Source organism: Kogia breviceps, chromosome 10, assembly GCF_026419965.1.
Source record: "Kogia breviceps isolate mKogBre1 chromosome 10, mKogBre1 haplotype 1, whole genome shotgun sequence".
Taxonomy (NCBI): Eukaryota; Metazoa; Chordata; class Mammalia; order Artiodactyla; family Physeteridae; genus Kogia; species Kogia breviceps.
This window is the reverse complement of record NC_081319.1, coordinates 44,294,348-44,318,815: the sequence shown is the minus strand read 5'-3', so window position 1 is coordinate 44,318,815 and position 24,468 is coordinate 44,294,348. Positions and strand designations below refer to the sequence as shown.

General features: G+C 41.7%; 1 long non-coding RNA gene across 5 annotated transcripts in view; it reads left to right on the top strand.

Moving 5' to 3' along the window:
* LOC136794991 (uncharacterized) overlaps positions 1–24,468 on the top strand; it is a 263,347-nt gene that overhangs the window by 20,238 nt on the left and 218,641 nt on the right. For 2 of the 5 annotated variants that reach the window (XR_010842627.1, XR_010842629.1), the window contains exon 4: positions 15,103–15,201. The exons of the other annotated variants lie outside the window; for them this stretch is intronic. This is a non-coding gene — a long non-coding RNA (uncharacterized lncRNA). The remainder of the gene's footprint in view (positions 1–15,102; positions 15,202–24,468) is intronic. 5 annotated transcript variants of the gene reach the window in all.

The window sequence follows — 24,468 nt, the reverse complement described above, 5'->3', positions numbered from 1 at the left end:
TTTGTAAACTCCAGTATTATAAATTATCATATAAATAAGGATACTTATTATTTAAAGGAAACTGCATATTTTTGTAAAGCAAAGTGTGTATATATATTCATTAAAACATAATCTACACATATATATAATATGTATATCTGTGTGTGTGTATGTACTCACACACGGTAGTACACAGCTACCTATCTAGTATGTTAGACACACATATACTCAGCACAGTGTATGTAACATATGTATATACATATGCATACATACATACACACATATATACATATGTATTCACATACATGCAGTACAAAATAATGGTTAAGAGTATGGACTCTGCAACCAGTCTACTTAGATTTAAACTCCAGATCGATATGGTAACAAAGGCAAGTTACTTAACATGTCAATGCCTCAAATTCTTTATCCTAAAATAAGAATAATATTTATAGCGATTTCATAGGGTTGTCATAGGGCTAAATGAGTGAATATATATGCACAGCTCTACACAGAACTTAGAACAGCATCCAGCCTGTGGAGAACTCTATGTAAATATCTGCCTGTAATTAATTTGCATGTATTTGTGTATGTAGTACAGGTGTAAATGATTACGCCCTTCGTGTCTATTTTGCACATTTGAATTTTTTGCATACTAGACTTTTCTTCATGGGGGATAGATGTATACACTTAAAGATAATCAGAAATTTTACTTCTACTAACCCTTCTACCAACTCTACTTCTCTAGGCTAAATCAATCTAACTTTTGACTTTTGCCTCACAGGTTTTATATTCCAAACTCCTCAAATCTTTTCATTCATTCTTTTCTTGAATCTTCCTAGTTTTCCACACCTGTAGGACCATCATCAAACACCAAAGTGTTCACCATGTTCTAACTGGGATGTGATCATGCAACTGTGACACCCTCTTCAGGGCTGTGAGTTCTTCAAGGGGGATGGAGATCAGCTCTGGTTCCTGGGTCCCATCCCTGAATGCTTTGTAATTGGCTCTGCCCAGAGTGTGCATTCATTCAGTGTTACCCTGGCACCAGCGGGTTATACACCAGTGGTTAGCCGCCTGGCTGCACATAAAAATCACCAGGAAGGCTTTTAACAAATACCAACCCCTAGGTGCACCCAAAGCAATTAAATCAGAATCTCTGGGGGTGTGGTGGTACACTGCTATTTCTTAAAAGCTCCTGTGGGGGTCTCACATGCAGTCAAGGTTAACAACTAGCGCCATATAGAAAGGACCTCACCATCAAAAAGATGTCTGTATCTTTGCTCCGCTGCAGGTAAGGTGCTAGCGTGTGCATTCCTCATGGAATGAGGGTGGAGACATCTTCCCACCTTCTCAAAGAAGGTCAGTGGACAGCTTCCTGAGGTCGTACCTCACCCCCATCTTGTCACCAAATGCCTCCAGAAAAGAAACGTCTGCACAGTGAGCCTGGAAATTGTGTTTTAGAGCAACAGTTCTCAAATTTTTCTTCTATTGCCACACATGTGATGAACAGGATTTATGGGCATGACACTGTCCTACTGTGACAGGCGAGGGCCAATTCCCAGCTGCAATTCTATTTAAAGATGTATTTTAAAATGCAAGTTAGTGGCAGTGACATAATTACAGGGACAATTTGGGCTGTTATTAAACAAACTAAATAATTTGCAAACTTAGGTACTTTAGCTGCTGTTCATTTATTCAAGAAATATGTATTGAATGTCTACTCTCTCTAGACACTGATCTAGATGCTGGGCATGAAAAAAAAATGTCTTGTTCCCCATGGAAATTACATTTTAGGGTAATTACATTTTAGTGAGGAGACAGACAGTAAACAAATAGAATCAACAAATGTGTCTGCGGGTGTGGGGCTGGTTACAGGTAAATGTTATAAAGAAAAGAAAAGGAGAAGATGAGGGAGTGCCTTGGGCAATAGATCAATCGGGAAAGACCTCTCTGAGGAAGTGATACTTGAGTGGAGAGAGATCAGAAAGAAGTGAGAAGGCAAGCCTCTGGTGTCTGGGGGAAAAATGGTCCAAGCAATTGCAAAGGCCTTGGAGAGGGAGCCTGCTGTGTGGTTCAAAGAACATCACATGGACCAGAGTGGCTCGGGTGGGAAAGGGATGGGAGAGTGATGGGATTTGAAGTCCGAGTGATAGCAAGGATTCCAGAGTCTGTAGGGTCTCTGGGTTTAATTCTTAGTGCAGTGGAAACCACTGAAGGGTTCTGAGCTAGGGCATGCTCAGATTTACTCTCTCAAAGGATGGATTGCTCAGGCTGCCATGTAGAGTACTCCCCATACTGTAGTAGAGGGATGGAGTTGGAAGCAGAGGTCCAAGTGAGCTGTTGGTGACCTGGTCAGAGCTGTAGCAGAGGAGGTGGAAAGAAGTGGTAATATTTTAGACGTCGAGTTACCAGGATTTGCTGATGGAGTGAAGGTTGGGTGTGAGAAAAAGAGAAGATTATGGGGATGGGGATGCCATTTGTTGAGAGGTAGGCCACTGGAAAAAGAGGGTGTTCCGGTGAAAATCCAGAGTTCAGTTGGAATAAGTTAAATCTGAGGTGCATATAGACATCCAAGTGAAGATATTGAGCAGAGAGTTGACTATAAGAGCTGCAGATAAAGGGAGAGGTTGGGACTGGTGATTTCAATTTGATAGTCGTTGTTATGATATGAGATTATATATTTTTCTGTTTATCTATTTTTTTATCTCTTTCTCCCCCAAGAATATGAGTTTCATGAGGGCAGAAAATTAATGTTTTGTTCTTTACTGTGTCCCCAACTCCTAGAACATTGGTAAGCACATTAAAAGTGCTCAATAAATATTATTGAATGAAAGAAAAATTCAATTCAGGGCAGTATAACGTAAATGAAAAATAGCAGGACATAACAAGTGCTCAAGGATGACGTGGTGTGTGAATTGAAACTGGGGAGTGACCAGTGTGGGCTATAATGGTCAAGAAAAAAAGTCTTGACAGAGTTTGACCTTTATCAGGTCTTGAAAAATAGGTAGGTTTATAGGTAAGAGGTGTCAGGAAAAGGGGTCAAGTTTTGGGGGAAATGATGACTTTGGTTTAGATTATGTTGAATTTGAAGTATTGGGGGCTGGCCAAAAAGTTCGTTCGGGTTTTGTAAGATCTTAACAAAAACCCAAACAAAATTTTTGGCCAGGCCGATAACAGAGGAACATCTGAATTTGATAGAAAGACATTTAAGTTAGTTCTCTAGGCAGTTTGAGATCTGGACTTGCAAAGGACAGACACGGGCACTCCTTTCTGAAATTAGAACCCACACAACTACATTAGAATATTGAACTGTAAATGCGGTAACAGAAAATTAAGTAGAAAGTTTTGACTGAGTCGCCAAGAACGTTGAACAAGCAACGCTTTTCAAAATTTCATGTGCATACAAATCACCTGTCAATCTTACTAAAATGCAGATTTTGATTTTGAAAATCTGGTGTGGGGCTTGAGCTTCTGTGTTTCTAACAAGCTCCCAGGTGATGTTGATGCTGCCACGTCCTCGGACCACCTTTGAATAGAGAGGTACTAACGTGACGTTATGCGTTCCAAAAGGAACTTTTTCAAAGGAAATAAGTAGAAACCAGTTACATGGCTATTCATCTCCTCACCAACACTGAGAGTATAAAAGGATTGAGTTTCTGGGCAACAGAGGAAGCTTATTTTAGATAGAACTTATTTGCAGGGAGCTGTTACTGAGCTGTGAGCAAGGGTGTAGAGCAGAGGGTACATCCCTCTTAACCTCAAATCAAGAGAAAGGATTTCAGTGGAACTCTCCATCAGCGCTGTGAGTGTCATCTCTGGCTGGAGAGACAAAGTGGACTGAGGTCTGACCCAAAAAAGCAAAGGGTGAGACACAGGCCGGCTAGCTGCTGTCTGACAAGTTGAAGAGGCTGCTTAGTAATCAAGCAGTGAACGCAATTTGTCAGGGCAAAGGAAATGGAATAGGTCAGAAATCAGGTTACTAGGCAGAAGGAGAGATAGGAGGGAAAGATCGCAGAAGGCCCTCACTAGAAAAGTCCACAAGATTTAACTTTAAATCAAGTTTGGAATCTGTATTATCATATGGGACTAGGATTTTAATTTCTAAGTTGAGATCCTGTGTTTTATTTTTAAATGTTCATAAGATCTTTTATTATCTGTGAGTGATTGGACAGTAATTTTCTGAGTTTTTAATCTCGGGGTGGAGAATTTCTCCCAGTGAGCAAACTTGAAAGAGACAGTGGGAAACAAAGTAAAACCGTTTTATGGTTATGCCCATGAGTTCTGCTCCTTCAGTGTTTTCATGATAAGTGGGTTCAAGGGAGAGGGGGCCAGTCAGCCTTGGATCTTCATATCAGCTACAATATAACCTTTAATCATGTTGCCCTTGAGTTCCTTTGTCTGACACCACCATCCATAATGAGATTATTTTCTAAGTGCTGATCCTCTGAGAGATCTTAGACAACCCATTGCTGTTAACACCGCTCCTATAGATCAGCCCCACTGTGTCTTCTCATACCATGCAGAGTTCAAAGAGCTCCCATTTGTAGAAGAGACTTGCTAATTCCACTTCTCTCTGGATAGACAATGGCAGTGCAAAGAGCATCCACTCCCCCCAGTCCCCGCCCCCCATCCTGGTCTCCTAGCAGCTACACCACCAACAGGTATTTTCATATCCTGTGTACATTAGAGTTAGGACAAAGGTGACTTGGAGCAGTTGTGTGTTTTGCATTGTTATCTATGCCCAAGGAAGCTGTCAACATGGACATCTAATGAAACATAGGTAGTTCTTGGCTCAGCAAAGCACTTACGCCCCTGACACAATCAGAGATGATTTTTTAGGTACCAAGCTTGAGACCTGAGAGTTATAGTGGGAGACGGAGGAGTAGAAGGACCCATGTACCCTTCTCAATCTGTTCCTCCTGGAATCTTCTCTTTGGGTTCTTAACTCATATCTCATGCACCAGCTACACTAAGGTTCCTTGCAGTCCCTGAAAATGAAGACTTCCTTCAAAACTCTACCTCAATCTGTCTTCCTCTCTGAGAGCCTTCCTCATCTTATTTTTTTCAGGGAAGGTTGACCAAATGAGACAACCCTCTGAGCCTCCGTGACACTTGGGACAAAACTGTATAAGAGCTTCTGTCTGTCTGTGTGTGGTCATTCTTGGTGCATTAACAGATGTGTGTGAATGGCTTCCTATTATTGAATAACTTTTCTTTTATTGGATGTTCGATTCATTATGTAGTTAAGATTCTGTTAGATTGTTCTGATGATTTAAAGGTTAAGAAAACGCTGGATGAAAAGATCCTAGGTGTACAGCAGAGAGTCACGAAAGGGTCATGTTGGCCAACAGCAGACTGTGGGCAGACGAGTCCTGAGAGGGAGCCAGGAGTACTCTTCCAAGTCGCTCTGTTCCCTTCCATGCTAGACTGGCAGTATCTCAGCCTGTGCAAGCTGGAAGGCCCCGTAACTCCTGCACTGTTTTTGTTCGTTGCCCTTTTGTTTTCTCTTACAATTTAGTAGATTTTAAAGTAACTCTTGGGACTTCCCTGGCGGGCCAGTGGTTAAGACTCTGCGCTTTTGGGCTTCCCTGGTGGCGCAGTGGTTGAGAATCCGCCTGCCGATGCAGGGGACACGGGTTCGTGCCCCGGTCCGGGAAGATCCCACATGCCGCGGAGCGGCTGGGCCCGTGAGCCATGGCCGTTGGGCCTGCGCATCCGGAGCCTGTGCTCCGCAACGGGAGAGACTCTGCGCTTCCAACGCAGGGGTTGCGGGTTCAATCCCTGGTGAGGGGACTAAGATCCTACATGCTGCATGTCGCGGCCTTAAGACAAAAAAAAAAAAAAAGTAACTCTCTTTTCCTGATTATAAAAATAATACAGGGCTTCCCTGGTGGCGCAGTGGTTGAGAGTCCACCTGCCGATGCAGGAGACACAGGTTCGTGCCCCGGTCCAGGAAGATCCCACATGCCGCAGAGCAGCTGGGCCCGTGAGCCATGGCCGCTGAGCCTGCGCGTCCGGAGCCTGTGCTCCACAACGGGAGAGGCCACAGCAGTGAGAGGCCTGCATACCAAAAAAAAAAAAAAAAACAAAACCATTTTTATGGTCTTGTAGTACATGCTGTGTTGTTTGGCACCAACCCTGTTGACACCTGTTGTCCTGGTTTATTATTAATAGCACTGACTTTCACTCTCAGAAATTCCCCTGTTTGAACTGTGACTTATGTTGCCATCCTCCTTGTTGTACAGGATTTGGAGTGTACACAAATTGTTGTGTGTACATCTGATTACTGTAGGATAATTTTCAAAAGGTAAAACTTCTGAGTCAAAGATTATGAAGGAATTTCAGGCCTTTGCTACATTATGCCACTTTACTCTCCAGAAAAGTGGCAACCTGTTACACTCCAACTGGCGGTTCATGACAGCCTATGATATTGCTAGACCAGAGTTCGGTTATTAAAATCAATAACCTCAATACCAACACCAATGGAACAACTTCAGAAACCAAGAGGTTTCTGTTGTCTCCCAATTAAGATGGGAAAATTAGCAACTTACACTTCTTCTCACCTCTGTCCCCATTTCTCATTTGCAAGTCTCCTCAGAGCTATGTTTCTGCCTTAAAGATAAATTAGTTTTTACATTATTCATCTTTTCATTTAAGAACTATACAAATATGTTATGTTTATAATCAATGTTACTATAATTATTTAGAATATGATGTGTATATTTGATTGTATATTAAGTGTATTAATATATTAGTATATATTTATATAATATATTAATTCTGTATCATACATAGGTATAAATTTATATTTTTAAAAATATTTTATTTATTTAGGCTGTGCCAGGTCTTAGTTGCGGCACTATAATAATATATTTATTTATTTAAAAAAATATTTATTCATTTATTTATTTTTTGGCTGCATCAGGTCTTAGTTGTGGCACATGAGATCTATCATTGCAGCATGTGGGCTCTTCATTGCAGTGCACAGGCTTCTCTCTAGTTGTGGCGCGTGGGCTCCAGAGCGCACAGGCTCATTAGTTGTGACACGCGGGCTCTCTAGTTGTGACATGCGGGCTCCAGGGCGTGTTGGATCAGTAGTTGTGGCACGCGGGCTCCATAGTTGCAGGACACGGGCTCTCTAGTTGTGGCGCAGGGGCTCAATAGTTGTGGCATGCAGCCTTAGTTGCCCCACAGCACATGGGACCTTAGTTCCCTGACCAGGGATTGAACTGGCATCCCCTGAATTGCAAGACTGATTCTTAACCATTGGACCACCAGGGAAGTCCCTATAATAGTATATTTAAACGGAGCCAGGCTTCCTGTGCCCTTTAATGCCACAGCTTCTCGATTTGTGAGTTCGCGTCCCTTTGCTCCCTTCTTGCCTTTCTCCCTCTTCCTCTGAGAGGGCTGGATTATATCCTGAAGTAAATTCTTTGGTTAGGGAGCATTAGTTTTAGGTTTCCTGGCATATTTGATCACATCTTCCTTGGGTCTTCTGTAGTGGATGACCTTGGTCATGGTGGAGTCACAGACTTCCAGTTTTCTTCCCAATCAGCCTTACATGTATAAAATGGAGCTCTCTGGGCAGCCAGGCTATTGAGGAACAAATACATTTATTGGGATACAATTTACTGAACCTCACCTACTATTTCTTTTCTACTTTTCCTGTTTTTCAACAGGGTACTCCTTTGGATGGAGTTCCACAATCTTGGGGAATTGTGTCTTTTCATATCTGTTCTTGACACCCAGCCATTGCTGAATCCCATAATTATTCAACTGGGGAGGTGCTGAGGGCTGGTTTGGATCTTCAGTTGTGTGTCCTGGAACTATCAGACCACAACGGACTGCAAAGGCCTAACACATTTGAGTTGGAATAGGGGCTTTAAGTCTTTAGTCCTTCCCCTCCAAGTGTCAAAGACGGTCACTTAGGTTAGGTCCTTGAATAGCCCATGAGTAGAGATGGAAGATCAGTAGGTAAGTCCTGTGACCTAATGCCTTTGGAATTTCTTTGCTCTTCAGATTTGTCTAAGTCAGAGTTTTAGATTATTTTTGACCCACATTCATACACATTTGCCTGACTCTCACTTGTTCCTTTTCAGCATAGATCTCTGAATCCATTCACATGCCAGAGGACATGCCAGTATTTGCACAAGGCTGACTAGTGCTAGGCTACAACTCCTAGGTGTGTATCCACAAATATATCATAATTTAACAAATCATAAATAAAAGACAAAAAAAAAGAGCAAAGAACGCATGCTCAACACTCCCCATGTCATTTTAAATTCCATTATACCTTCTTGTTGTGTAGCTGACACTTGATGTAGAATTCTTGGCGCACACTCTTGTCTCTTCTGAATTCTCTGTGTGTTCTGTTCTCTCTGAGGCTACTCTAGATCATTTTCCTCTGTAAATGTACCCATGCCAGCATGTAAAGGTTGGTGATGGCTCCAAGGTTACTATCCCTTGTTCTCCTGGAATCTATGGATCCCTTCACTCTCCAGGTGCAGGTCATCTTTTTATCTCAGAAAACTTGCTCTATTCATCCTTTCCTTCTGAATGCTCTGTGATTTTTGTCATCAAGGCTGTACCGCACATCCCTGATACAATTTCCTGCACTGTCAATTCTACTTCTTGCTGCTTCTAGTTTGAATTTTTAGTTTTGAGACAGATTTAGGTTTCTCTGCCCTCCCTTTATTTTATTCTGCTAATTACTTTTACATCCCATTCTGTTGCTTTATTCATTCTTTGAAGTGTAGTGTCTCTTCTTTAACTTCTATTTTATTGAGTCCCAGTTCTCCTTGACTTCTTTTTCCAATGTGAGTTTATATTAGAAAAGGTTCTGGTTACGACTGATGGAAATCCAACTCAAAGCAGTTTAAGGACAAATGAGAAATGTGTTGGGTCACATAACCACTCTAAGAGAAGCAGGGCTGGAGCTGGGTTTAGGGGCATCTGGAGTTGAGGACACAATCCATCAGCACCCACTCTGGCTCTTGCCTGTACTTATCTTATAGTATTAGTTTCCTTCTCTCCCAGTGTATACCTGGTCCCTACAGGCTCTCGGCCAAACACCCCATTATCACAGAATAAAAAACAATTTCCCTCTAGCTAGAGTCAAAAACTTGTTGAGGAAACAGCCTGGTTACATTCATACCCCTACACCAATGAGTGTCACCAAATGATAAAGAACAGATTGGCCCACCCTGGGCCACGGCTCTGCCTCTGTGATCAGGGGTGTGGGGTCTGTTATAATAACCCATATACTTTCTCCATCTTTCTTTTGCAAACTATTTTGTCCTTAGTTTTGTTGTAGATATTCCTGCTTGTCACTCAATTTAGAAGTTGAATGGACAATTCTAACTGGGCTTGCTTTTGCCCAATAATAATGTTAATGGATTCTTCTTAATCATGTTTTTGCCTACCTTGTCCAAACTTCTTTGTATATTGATATTGACGGTTGGGACTCTCTTTTCAGTTGATTGGTTGTACATCAGTTGGTGAGTATAAGGGATTGAAAGAGAGAGTGTGTAAAGGGAAGGATTTCCATGTGACGAGTGCTTCCATGTGCCCATGGGTGAAGGCCAGCTGCTACTGTTACCTTTGAGACTTTCCAGTGAATGAGTAAGCCATCAAATGAGAAACTCTCATTGGGTGAATACAGATGTAATCTAGTCTTAGGCCTCAGTGAGGTGTTCTGTACTATACAGAACCCAGCAATATGAATATAGGACAGTCTGATTGTTCTGTCTTTTCAAGAATTGTATCAATATTTTTAACACCTTTATTGAGGTATGATTTACATACCGTCGCATTCATCCATTTTATGTGTACAGTGATTTTTAGTAAATTAACAGAGTTGTGCAAACATCACCACAATCCAGGCTTAGAATATCCCTATCACCCCCTAAAAATCTCTCTTGCCCATTTGCAAACAATCCTTGTTCTCACCCCCTAGCCACAAGCAACACTAATCTGCTTTCTTTCTCCCTGGAGTCATTTCTGGACATTTCATGTAAATGGGATCCGAATATGTGGTCTTTTCTATTTGGCTTCTTGCAGTGATATAATTTTTTTTAAGGTTTATTCATGTGGCAGCCTGTATCAGAAATTAGGTCCATTTTATGCTGAACAGTACCCCTTCATATGGTTTTAACAGCCATATTTTTTGAACCTTTAAGTGAGATACGTTATCTGACAAAGCTTGTTTTTTTTTTTGTTTGTTTTTTGTTTTTTTTTTTGTTTTTTTTTTTTGTTTTGCGGGCCTCTCACTGTTGTGGCCTCTCCCATTGCGGAGCGCAGGCTCCGGACGCGCAGGCTCAGCGGCCATGGCTCACGGGCCCAGCCGCTCAGCGGCATGTGGGATCTTCCCGGACCGGGGCACGAACCCGTGTCCCCTGCATTGGCAGACGGATTCTCAACCACTGCGCCACCAGGGAAGCCCCCAAAGCTTGTTTTTTAGATTTATAGGGAGAATGAAATATTTTGACCAGAGACTAGCCTGGATAGTGGCTGTAGGTGTCACCTGAGGACAGCCTTTCTCCTTTGCCCCTGATAGAGTTTGACACATGTCTGCTCAAAACAATCAGTGTTGACATTGGACAGAACAAATACATTCATATACCAATGCAGCTGCCATGGGTGGAGAGAGGGGACCAGGAAGAGAAGGATAGCAGGGGATTTGTACAACTCCTGGACTGGTGAGAACCAGCACCTCTTTAAAACACACACAGATGCACAGACACTCATAGACACACACACAAAACACCAGATACACACACAAAGACACACCCATGAAAAACACCAAAGGACCACACAAAAGCATTGGCTTTCTTCCAGCATTACTCACTCAGAATGCAGAGCATCTTGATTTCATTTAAGGTGAAAATAATAATGATATATTCTTTCTATTTTAAGATTGTTAAGGACAAGAAGGTACTGGTCTTCCTGGAGTTAACAAAGTTCAGATATTTACAAAGAATTAGCTTTATGAACCAAGAATTTCAAAATATAGAAACCTTGGCCAAATAATTCAACAGGAAGAAAGTACATTATTTGTATTACTCATCTCCCTTGGTTGTTGCTTATATTTCTGAAATTACAGGGACAATAATCATGTTAAAGGAAGAGAAGACAGTAAGCATATCCCTCCCTATCTACCTAGCTACCTATCTATCTATCTTTCATCTACCTATCTCTTCCCTACTTTTAAGACTTGTGTGTTATTTCATATATTCATTCACTTATTTATTTAAAATTTTCCCTTTTTAGACAGATTTCAATTTTCTGAATAACATTTCCCTTTTTGCGGATATTTAGATTGTTTACCATTTTCTGAACCAAACTTATAATTAGCATCCTTGTACATATACCCTTGTGCATCAGTGAGAGCATTTCTCTAGAATGTTTTCTCAATTGTTGAATTGTTCAATAAAGAATATCCTAAGTTAAAATCTTATAGATGTTGCCAAATTGCTGTCTAAAAATGCATCAATTTACATTCCCATGGTTTCATAGCTCTGTAAATTTACTAAAAAACACTGAAATGTGCGCTTTAACAGGTAAACTTAATGTTTGTAAATTTCATAGCAATAAAGCTGTTCAAAAATATGTAGGTAATTTTTGCTAATTTTGTCATCTGATAAACTTTTAAAAAACTTAAATTCTTTGAGGATTTTGAATTGATTTTGCTTTGCATTGGATTAATTTGGAAAGAACAGTTAACTTTACATTATTGAGTTGTCCTATCCGGGTCATGATAGTCTGTGTCTTTTGGATAATTGAATCGTTTCCTTCATATGAGTCTTGCACATATTCAGAGTGTCATTTGTTTTTTTTATAGTTTTTTTTTGTGTGTGTGTGAATCAGTCTCTTTCTCTATTACATTTTCTGATGTATAGAAAATGATTGCATTTTTAGGTTGCTGATTATGTTTCTGGCTACCTTATTGAATTCTCTTATTGGTTAAAATAGTTTTTCATTTGATTCTCTTGAAGTAAGCACATAGTCATATCATCTACATACAGAGTTTAATCTTTTCAGAAAAACATTTATATCTCATCCCTATGTCTTGTATTATCACAGTGACAAAGGTCTATATTATAATCTTGTGTGTTAAATGAGAGAGCAGGCCTCTCTCTCTTGTTCCTTCTCCTTTACGTATAATATTTGATCAAGGTACAAAAAGTAGTAAGCAAAGGTAGCTTCTGTGTATCCCCCTTTGTAAAAATAATTTTTTCCCTTTGCAACTGAGTAGTTTGCAGGGAGACATTTTGAAACCATTTGAATATTCTGTTTCCCAAGAACTTTTCCCTTAATGATGTTTATATCCATTGATAATTCTTGGCTGAATCAGTTATTACAGTGAGGTTGCAAAATGGTATTTCCACAGCCCCCAGCCCCCAATTCTATTTTTCCTTCTACATCTATTAGCCAGTCTTCTTTTGTAAAGAAGAGGTTCCCTCCCATTTCTCTATTTTTGGCTGTCTCTGTGGACTCACGGATTCTTTCCTAATTCAGTGTGCTCCAATCCATTACGTACTGTCATTATTCTATTTGGTACTCAGATTGTCCTGTATTTGGCCAAGTGTGCGCCTTTGAGTTGGCTCTCACGTCATTTTAGCATGACTATCAGTCTTTGAGCACTTTCTTGCTTTCTGGCACAACATAATGTTCAAAGCTCACCTTGTACTTTCCTAGCCCCAGTCGTGGAATCAGCCAGTTCTCCAAGGAGTTCTGGTTTCTTTTATTAGATGTTTAGTTTATTTAGAAACTAAAATCTGGGCATTGGATGTACTCATTGCTATTGTTGTGTCATAACTTCTAGACTCCCAGTGGACAGAGCTAGGAAATATATGTTTGTACATGTAAATATACACACATCTATCTATCACCTGGCTATCACTATGTTAGAAACCATGAGTTTATGCTGATATTTTCAATTCCAATCCAGAGCCACCAATTTGATTTTAGCTTCCCCATCCTTAATATATTTACTTATTTTCTCAGTCTTAGAATGTATAAAGAGTTGTTTTAGAATTGCTAACCCACCACACTGTGGGACTGGGTTCTTACTAACTAGAGCTCAATATTTGTTTTAAGTTCTTTTTTAGTTTAGTCTGAGGATGTATGGTCAAAATACTGTGTTCAAAGTCACATGGGTCAGTTCTTTTTATTTTCCCTTTCAGTTTGGTTATGTTGTTTGTTTGAAGTATAGTTAAATACATTTGGTTTTGTTTGTATTTCAGTTTAAGGTTTCCCTCCTCACGTTTGTTGAGTTTTTAACTTTTTGTTTATATAAAAACATGACCATGGTTCCAAAAGTCGAAACTATATAAAAACCAAATACTCAGAGGAGTGTCTGTTCATGTCCCCCAACCCTTCCACCCTTTTCCATACACCTCCTTTAGGTAAGCTATCTCATTTGTTTTTGGTTTATCCTTCTTGTGTTTCCTTTTGCAAAAATAAACAGGTGCTTATTTAGTGTCTTATTTCATTATTTCTCTCACACAAAAGAAGCATACTATATGTACACTTTTTGTTTCATTTGCTTTACTCACTTTAATAATATTCTACCACTACATTATTCATAGTAATTCCATTTTAAATATGTAAAAGCATGGGTTCAGAGAGGTTAAGTAACTTTTCTAGGCTCATGAAACCCACGAGTGGAGGAACTAGGAAAATACACTTACACCCTGATACCTTCCATCTTTCTTATGATCTTTTCTCTTTTGTTTGTAATTAGTTTGTATTTCTCAATAATTGCACTGACTGGCAAAAATAATATTTTCCTTTTTATTTTCTGGAAATATTACTGCTTTCCAGGAAGCAATCCCAGCTTTGTTCAGACAAGTTGATGATACGTTTAATGGGCATTTGGAATAACTCTAATATTTCCTGTTGTGGCAATGCTTACTTTCAAAAAAATTTTTTTGAGAGTTGAAAATACTCTGCATGATTATTTGCTTCCTTTCCATCCCACACTCCTTCTGCTTATTTCTACTTTAGGCTTCCCAGCTGAGACACATATTGCCTTCAAAATCTTTACAGTTTAATGTATTAAGGAGTTGACATTACGACTCAAATCACAGCAAAGGAAGCTATTATATGGTTTCTCCTTTTTTTTTTTTTCTAATAACAGAGAAAATACATTGTTTGCTCTGGTTACAGAAAGGGACACAGGTGACAACACTGTATTTTACTAATATGCAGATTCATCTAAAATATCCATCAATCACAGAAATAGTTTGAAAAGGGGAGAGTGGCTCAGTTAACCCCAGGCTCCAGGTACCCATCTCTGAGCACAGTCGCCAGTGTTCCTGCCGTGCAGCCCTTTAGCTGAGAGCTCACTGCTACCTTCACTGCTTAGCTCAGAAGACCCAATTGTAACAATGTAAAGCCACTGTGACTGTGGAAATTGAAGGGAAATCTAGATCAGAAAGAAAAATGCCTTCAGGGAAAAAATATAATCATTGATTTGTAAAATACAATGGATTCTCTTAAACTTTCCAATATGAAATTATATCATTAACACATAGTAATATTTTTGCCTGTGCCTTTCTGATATCCTGATATTTATACCTCTTGTTCTTTCTCTTGTCTAATTGTATTAGATATTAGTTATATTACATATCTTCGTTATGTAACAACGGTGATGATGATTCTTAAATTTTTCCTGCCTGTAATACTTTGCCACTACTTATAAGTGAGATTGGTCTACTCCTCCCTCCCTCCCTCCCTCCCTCCCTCCCTTCCTTCCTTCCTTCCTTCTTTCATGTACTTTTTTTGTCAGGTTTTTCTATCTGAGCTATGTTGGCTTCAGAAAAAGAGTTTGAAAGTCATCACTTTTTCTATGCTTCAGAGCGGTTTACTTGGGGACTAATAGTACCTCCCCTGTTTGAGTGAGAGCTGAAGGAAATACCGCATTGTAAAGATCTTAGATGAGTGGCCAGCATGTAGTAAGCATTCAACCAATATTAGCTATGACAGGACATGATTAGATATCAATTCCAGGCAGTTATGGCATGAGTGACAAGTACATCATTATACAAGTCTCAAGAATCTAAACAACCTAGAGCTACAATTTCCCTTTCACCCCTGGCCCTTACTCTTCTGCCACCCCAGGTTTCCATCATCAAGAACTGCTGTCACAGTTGCAGAACCTCATGTGGCTACTTCACAGTCTGGCTCCCCGGAGGAAGAGCAGAGGTGTAGAAGAGGCAGGTGAGTCCTGGGAAGAGGAGAGAAGAGGGAGGAAAAACAGAGAAAAGGGATTCACACGTTTGATAGAGGTCTCCATACAGACCAGTGTATAGCATTGAGAAAAAGTGAAACTCTTTTTGTAATTTTCTCTGGATTCTGTAATGTGCCTGTACTTGTCCACCTTCTTAGATGCTGTGTCCGTGGGATCCATGGCTTCTTTCTCCTCTGATATCTCTGGATGCTCCTTTCCATCTCCTTTGTACAGTTCTTTTCACCCATCCTATAAATATATCTTTCTTCAGGGGACACCCCTAGATTCTTTTCTTCTCACTTCAAATTATGTATACTCTTCTTTACTCCATTGGCTGTATATGCTGGTTACTCACAAACTCATCCCCAGAATGGATCACTGTATGGGGTAGGACCAGCTACAGAATTTGTGGGGCCCAGTGCAAAATATAAACATGTGGTCCCTTGCTCTAAAATTATCATGAGTTTCAAGATGGTGACAACAGAACATTATACCCAGCAAGGGGTTCTTCAGAGCACAGGGCCCTGTGTGACTGTACAGGTTGCACATCCATGAAGCCTGGTCTGCTACTGAGATAAAGACCAAAATATCAACTGTCTCCTGTGCACTTGCCCTTGGTTGTCCCACAGGGCACATCTCCAACTCAACATGCCCAAAACTCAACTCATGTCTATGCCTTCATCACTGCAGAAGTCCTCTTTCTCCTTTGTTTCTGGAAGCAACAAATGGCATTGCCTCCCCTTAAATAGCCAAGTCAGAAATCAAGAGTGTCATTCTTACCCCCTTGTTTTTCTCAACCTCGGCAGCCCAGCTTGCAGGGGAGATTCGGTCTCCTTCACACTCTGATTCAGTCTCCTCTTCCCCATCCTCACTGCATCTACCCTGGCTTCAGACACTCCTGACTCTCATGTAGATGACAGCCCACAGCTCCGCCATCTTCTCAGCTATTCTCCCTGCCTCCAACGCATCTCCTTTGTAAATCTATTGTCCAGACCATGATAAGAAAGATCATTCTATAACCTAAATTGGATCCTCTTACTTTCTAGCTTATAAATCATCAGTGGTTTTCTGTTGCCTTAACATAACATTCAAGTTGTTTGGCTTGACAGATAAGTACCACCCTTGCCCATAGCCAAGGCATGCTGAACCACAGGAAATTACCTAACCCTTTCAGCAAAGAGCTACATTGCCTCATGAAATTGTTTCAGCCAGAGTACCATATTTAGTATCCCCTAGAGTAAATCTTACTCTCTCAATCCCCTTTTCTAATTCTTCATGTTCTAAAGGTATACCAAAGCCAGGGAATCTCTCTCTGGAGGTGGTAGTTAGCTATTTCTGATTGCTCTCCTTATATGGCTACTATTCCTGTTGAGCAGGGAGGTGCTGGCTATAGTTCAATTCAGCTCATGCCCATAGTTAAATTTGATTATGAGAAGAGGCTAGGTTTCTGTAACACGTGGCTTTTGATGTCAGTAATATTTATTTTTTTTTAAGATTAAAAAAATTTTTATTTATTTTTTAAAATTTACTTATTTTTGGCTGCATTGGGTCTTCGTTGCTTCCCAGGAGCTTTCTCTAGCTGCTGCCAGCGGGGGCTGCTCTTCATTGCGGTGCACGGGCTTCTCATTGCAGTGGCTTCTCGTGTTGCGGAGCATGGGCTTTAGGCATGCAGGCTCAGTAGTTGTGGCACACGGGCTGAGTTGCACCACAGTATGTGAGATCTTCCCAGACCAGGCATCAAACTTGTGTCCCCTGCTTTGGCAGGTGGATTCTTAACCACTGCACCACCAGGGAAGTTCAGATGTCAAGTAAGTTTTAAATCACTGTCAATGACACCCATCTTTCTTTTGGAACAAGAAGTGATTTCCATACACCTGTTCTATTATCCAACAATTCCATGCCTAAATATTTACTCAAGAAAAGTAGAAATGCTTATGCTCAAAAGGACAGGGATTTTCAGACAATGGAATACCACCCAGCAATAAAAAGGACGTGCTACTGATACATGCAGAAACAAAGATAAATCTCAGTGAATTATGCTGAATGCAAAAAACCAGACACAAAAGAGCATCCATTTATATGAAGATAAGAACAGACCAAAGTAATCTATGGTGAAAGAAATCATAATAGTGGTTGCCTCTGGGAGAGGGGGATGTAGGGAATGTGTGGGAGGGGCATGAGGGAACTTCCCACGTTGATATACATATATGTCAAAACTAATCAGGGACTTCCCTTGTGGCGCAGCGGTTAAGAATCCACCTGCCAATGCAGGGGACACGGGTTCGAGCCCTGACCAGGGAATCCCACACACTGCAGAGCACCTAAGCCCGCAAGCCACAACTGCTGAAGCCTGCGCGCCAAGAGCCTGTGCTTTGCTACAAGAGAAGCCACCGCAATGAGAGCACATGTTGAGGGACGTGTTAGGCAAACATGCTTCCCTCCCAGGGCCAGTCCTTGGGTTAGAACCCCAGGAATCCTAACAATCAATAAAAAACAGGAATCATCCTTCCATGGCTTGTTGGAGGTGTTCAGAGATCCTCAACCCCATCTCCATCATATCTCTTAGCAATTCTCTTTATAAATCTCCCCAAACTGCAGCTTCCTCCCCCTACTCACCACCAACCACCGAAAAGGGAATGGAGTCCAGGAAAAGTGGGCGGGAGTGGAGACCTACCAAAAGAGACCTGATATCCATCTGCAAGTGCTAGGGAGAGTTTTCCTTCTAGCACAGTGCTCTAGCTGCTGAAGTTGCTGTGGTACTGGCCAGGGCAGGATGAGAGGATCTGCCTTTGGTCCAGGGAAACCACCTTCTGATGAAGACCTCCTAGACCACAAAAATGGTACTAGGTGCAGGCACAAAACCCAGCTTCCACTAATCATGTATCTTAGAAGAGAACATCACAATGACTAAGTGGCTACGTAGTGAGAGAATCCCCTCCAGCATTCACATAATCTTTTTATTAGAAACACTGCGTCTATATGGAGCTTTACTTGCTCAAAATCAAGAACTTGATTTTCTGGCTTTTTTTTTTTTTTTTTTTGTAATTTTGGGGGGATTTTAAGCAAAACCATGTATTTAATCTGCCCTCATGATGCAATCTTTTCTTCTTTTGAAGTAATATTTGTATCACTTTTGTGCAAGTTATTTTTTGCTTATGAATATTGTACTGCAGTGATAATTCTTCATGCTTATCAATGGAAAGGGGAGATCTTTAGTTTAACTAGAGGATGTTGTTTTGTAATACGCTTGAAAAACCCAATTTCTACACATCAGAATAATGCCAGGGTGGTGCCTACTTACAGGCTTTGCACAACGAGCTTCTATTCCTAAGTTGTTCTGCTGCTCTTGCTCCTTATAACAAATGCTGTCTCTCAAAATAGCAGTTAATACCTTGAAGAATGGTCTGTCCCTTCTTGTTTATATCTGTACAGCTTGCTGCTCTTGCTTTACAGAGCCATTAAGTGGGCCTTTCTTTGGACCAAAGTGAGTTCAAGAAGGACTAAACCTTCTGTGCATTGTCATCTGTTTACAGAGGCCATCTGTCTTTATTTTATTTCTACACAGTTGCAATTATCCTTAAGATTTTTTTTAACATCTTTATTGGAGTAGAATTGCTTTACAATGGTGTGTTAGTTTCTGCTTTACAACAAAGTGCATCAGTTATACATATACATATGTTCCCATATCTCTTCCCTCTTGCGTCTCCCTCCCTCCCACCCTCCCTATCCCACCCCTCTAGGTGGTCACAAACCACCTAGCTGATCTCCCTGTGCCATGCGACTGCTTCCCACTAGCTATCCACCCTACGTCTGGTAGTGTATATATGTCCATGCCACTCTCTCACTTCGTCACAGCTTACCCTTCCCCCTCCCCATATCCTCAAGTCCATGCTCTAGTAGGTCTGTGTTTTATTCCCGTCCTACCCCTAGGCTCTTCGTGACATTTTTTTTCCCTTAGATTCCATATATATGTGTTAGCATACGGTATTTGTTTTTCTCCTCCTGACTTACTTCACTCTGTATGACAGACTCCAGGTCTATCCACCTCATTACAAATAACTCAGTTTCATTTCTTTTTGTGGCTGAGTAATATTCCATTGTATATATGTGCCACATCTTCTTTATCCATTCATCTGTTGATGGATACTTAGGTTGCTTCCATGTCCTGGCTATTGTAAATAAAGCTGCAATGAACATTTTGGTACATGACTCTTTTTGAATTATGGTTTTCTCAGGGTATATGCCCAGTAGTGGGATTGCTGGGTCGTATGGTAGTTCTATTTGTAGTTTTTTAAGGAACCTCCATACTGTTCTCCATAGTGGCTGTCTCAATTTACATCCCCACCAACAGTGCAAGAGTGTTCCCTTTTCTCCACACCCTCTCCAGCATTTATTGTTTCTAGATTTTATGACTATGGCCATTCTGACCAGTTACACAGTTGCAATTACATTAAGCACTTTCCAAGCTCCAGAGATGGGCATTCTTAAGGTCTTGGTTATTGTCTCTTTCATTGAAAGTGGCCCTGATAGAACTGAACTGAGAGGTGTGAATGAAGATGAGGGACAGGAAAGCTTTGGGTCATGCTATTCACAAACTAGGGGGCCCCTGCCTGTGCCTGGTGCTGCCCTCGTTCTCAGGATACTAAATGAGTGGGTCAGGGTTCCAGCTCACAAGGAGCTCCTGCTCTCAATGTGGAGACAGACATTGATAATAAAACATGTTAACATACCTAAGGACCACAGCAGAGGTATGAATACAGAGAGAGGGAAAAGCCACCCAAGGGTTCCAGCAAGTCCTGAAGAAAGGCAACAGAAGGAAAACATCACCTACTTCCCAGTTGCACTTGCTACACATATGCATGAGGAAGTCACCTTGATTCTGCAAAGTTCCTATGGTAGATGCCGTTGGTGCCCAGATCCCCTTTATCTGGCAGTTGCACCTGTCACCAGCTTCCATGAGTGTTAGACAGCTGCCTCTGTATCCTGAGATTTGCCCTTGGTCTGTTGGGAATCACTTTTTGGAAATGCCTGGGATATTATTGCCCTTTCCATCAATGGCCCACAGCCCATCACTGACTGATACAAAGTGCAAAGGGCTGTCCCCCTTGCTTCAAGGAAGGAATACCCTGATATAACTCATGCTCCAGAGCTCTTTGTGGGATCAGGCTGAGGTTAGACTTCAGCTGAACTCACACTTTGACTCCCACTGTCTTTTCCTCTCCTGCCTGATTTCCTTATTCTTAGGGAAATTGAAAGGATCCCCTCAATCATTTGCTCAGCAGTCTGTCTCAGGCTCTGCTTTTAGAGAATCTACACAAGACCATTTCCTGTGTTTATTGTCAGCTTATTGGTTGTATGGCTCTCAAGAAAAAAAAAAAAAATCATGGAGCAAGGACAAAATGGAAGGAAGGAGCAGAGTCAGGAAATAATCTTATCAAGGCATTTCTCAGCTCCATACCCCTTTTCTAAATAAAAAGACCACTATTCTAAGGAGAAAGCCTGTATGGAGGGAGGATGTGGGAGGGAGAACACATAAACAGAAGGCTGGCCTCCTCCAAGAATCTTGGAGGCCCTCAGTCTGTCTTAGAAGTTAAATTGTAAATTGATTAAAGTTGAAAGTGCAATCACTTAGATATCTGAGGTCTTGAAATCCACCTTTATGGCAATAAAAAAATGCTGGAGGAAACTGAATTTGTAATCATTTTGCTTATGGTGCTCTTTGACTTTACCTTCTGATATTTACAAAGGATTTAAATTGACCTGGGAGACCATCCTGAGTGCCACGTAGGCCAAAGCCCTCCATCACTGGGGCAGCTGAGGCTTGCTCCAGGGATTACCTGGAACAGGAGTTGTACTTTCTAAGGGACATCCTAGCTGCCTAGGCAGGCAGTACAGAGAGCTGAGTCCATTTAGGAGAGAACATTTATCTGGAAGAGTTTGGTCTCTGAGCACAGGCCCGGGAGGAGGCACTTGGAAGTTGTCTTGGATGAAGTGTTTTTGCATGCATTAGCGGTCCTTCATTAAGAAGACTGGAGCAATTAATGTTATCCTGATTAATGAAGCTAAATTAGCTTCATAATCTCTAATGCTTCTTCCTCACTGCGAGCAGGCAAGAGTTTGGAACTGATTTAATGCAGCAGACTTTTACACAATGCTGGGATTCATCCATAACTGCTCTCTAGTGAAGCATTTGGTAAAGTCAGGCCCGATCAACTTGTGTACAAGATGAGGCAAACAGAGCATAGATATTTTTTTTTTTTTTTTTTTTTTTTTTTTTTGCGGTACGCAGGCCTCTCACTGCTTGTGGCCTCTCCCATTGCGGAGCACAGGCTCCGGACGCGCAGGCTTAGCGGCCATGGCTCATGGGCCAAGCCGCTCAGCGGCATGTGGGATCTTCCTGGACCGGGGCACGAACCCGCGTCTCCTGCATCGGCAGGCGGATTCTCAACCACTGCGCCACCAGGGAAGCCCACAGAGCATAGATTTTTAAGGGCATAGATCACAGACCTGAGTGCAAGTTCTGGCTTGGTCATCACCAAGCCTCAGTTGATTAATGTGTAAAGTGGAAATCACTCTAACACCATCCTCAAAGTTGTTCTAAATCGGTGGTACTTAAAGGGAGGCCCCCAGACCAGCAGCGTCTGTGTCACTTGGGAATTTGTTCAAAATATGAAATTATAGTCCCTACCTCACTGAATCATAAATTCTGAGAGTGAAGCCCAGAAGTCTGTTTAATCGGCCCTCCAGGGCATTCCGATGCATGTTAGAGTCCAGGACCCACTGTTCTAAGCGATGGTTCTTCACCCTGGTTGTTCATCACAAGTATCTGGTGACTTTTAAAATATACTAATGCTCTGTTCCAACCCCAAGTGAGTCTAAAATACAATAATTTAAGATGGGGCCCCCTGGTGTTCATATGTTTAAAAGCTCCCCAAGGGGACTTCCCTGGCGGTCCAGTGGTTAAGACTCCAAGCTCCCAAAGCAGGGGGCACAGGTTCGATCCCTGTTCAGGGAACTAAGATCCCACATGCCACATGGCACGGCCTAAAAAATAAAAAAACAAAAAAATAAAAGCTCCCCAAGTAATTCTCTAATGTGCTGTCAGGCTGTTCTGACGATTTAAGTGGCATGCAAAGTATTATAGCACACAGTAATTTCTCAAATGTTATGTATTACTCAGTTATTGTTAATAATGTGAATGAAGAGGTAGTGAGTAACACTTGGGTAGATGTATTTATTGGGTTCTCCTCACCTCTGCTAGAGCTGCACCCCATCCAGCTTCCAGCCCAGTATAATGCTTGTGTTGGTGTGCAAAGTGGAACATGCATTGGTTTGGGAGTAAGTCAGAGCAGGTTTGAATCTGAGTTTTGCCACTGACTAGCTATGTTGCCTTAGGAAAGTCACTTGACCTCCCTGAGCTTCAGGGATGTCATCTCAAAATTAAGATGACACCATCTCATGGACTGCGCAGCAGAAAACACTATCATCCATCACTTCATTCTTTCTTTCTCCCTCTTTTCTTTCCCTTTCTTGCTTCTCTCTTACCTCCCTCACTCTCTCTCCTTTGAATTCCATGACAAGTGACACTCCAGTCATAGGCACATTTCATTCTTATTTTGGTCTTTCCCCTGGATCCCTTTATACATTGTTATACTCTACAGTGACCCTGGGCCACACAGGAACCTCCAAGACCCTTGCCCCTCCTCCATTAAGGGCTCCACCCGAGCAAGTCCTCAGGTGCCAGAGTCAACCATCGGGTCCCCAGAGCCCTGCCCTGGCCCATCTCAACCATGTAGCATGAAAGACCCTCAAAGGCGAAAGGCACTTTCTGCAGGAGAGGAATGTGCAAAGATACTCCTGTAATCTCTTTGTCCTTTCTATCAAATAGCCAACTCACAGTATGGAGAAGGGAACTAGCGACCATTTCTCTATGGCATGCCCTTATGTGCATGATACAGGTTGAGGCGGGCCCTCCTGGAGATCAGAATGTTGTGTGATCAGTTTTCCTAAGAAGCTAAATTCCACACCCAAAGGCCACTTCCAGTATCCTCGGACCTCTTTCATCTATTTGGTTCAGCGGAACCAAAGGAAGAGGAAACAGGAATGACCATCAAGTCTGACGATGATGTAAAACCAGGAAGAATAGGAAATAAATAAGCTGAGCAAATAAATAGAGTATGTTCCACATTGTTCTAAATTGACCAGAGGACTGTGAGTAGGGAAGACTCCAGTTTGCAGGGCTTAAGATTCAAAGACAGTGCTATCAACCTCTTCCTGAGATTAGAGGCAAGACCCAGGACACACCCTTTTTCATTTTTTGCTGCTTGTCTCTTCTAAGATCTGGTTTCCGTCTGAGTATTGAGTCTTATGCATAAATTCTGGCGTTGCAGGGAGTAATAGATGCTGTCATTGCCTCTTTGTATATTCTCTTGGGCCTCACCATTTTGGTGCACACTGGCCAATGTCCAGCTCCCAGCATCTGTATCTCTGGCAGCTAGGATCTTCTGCCTGTATGCAGAGTCAGAAGTATATGTCAAGAACTCCTTCCCAAGAGTCATCAGCCCCAGTTGGGATAATTCAGTGTATTCTATACTGGTTTCCAGAGCTCCCGAATGGAATTGAGCTCCAGTCACCCATGTGGTCACTAGCTGGATAACAAACCCTTTATGAGCTGCCTGCCCTGCCCTGCCTCACTTCCCCATGCCTCCCTCAGGGTCTCCTGGCAACACCTCTTAAGTGAACAGCTTGCCTCAAATCCTTGTCTCTGGGTCTGCTTCTGCGGAACCTGAACTAAGACACAGGCAATGTCAAGGATGCAGTGTGGTCACCACTTTCAGTCGAGATGTGGAGGCCCTGCTCGGCTGAACTTACCACCCCAGCTCAAATCCTAAACCCGAGGATGCTCACAGGAAAGCCTTCTTCTTTCAGCCTACAAAGAGTTAATTTTCTTCTAGTCTACAGTCTTCCAGTGCACACAAAACAAATTGAGCTCTTGGAACAGGCATAGTAGAGATAAATTTGTTAGGACCCATTGAATTAGGAAGGAAGTTGACTGCTTGTCCTGCTTCTCTCCGCCTCTGTTCTGGGTGATGATTCATGTCCTCAGCTTCCTCCCTGGGGATGAATGTGACTAACAATGGCTTAGAGGGCAGTTGCTTCTGAAATTCAGGTTCTGAGGAAGGCTAAGGAGAGAGAGAGATTATCAGCATTCAATCACTCAATTACTCTGAGTGTTATGGGATAAGGGGTTGGATTTT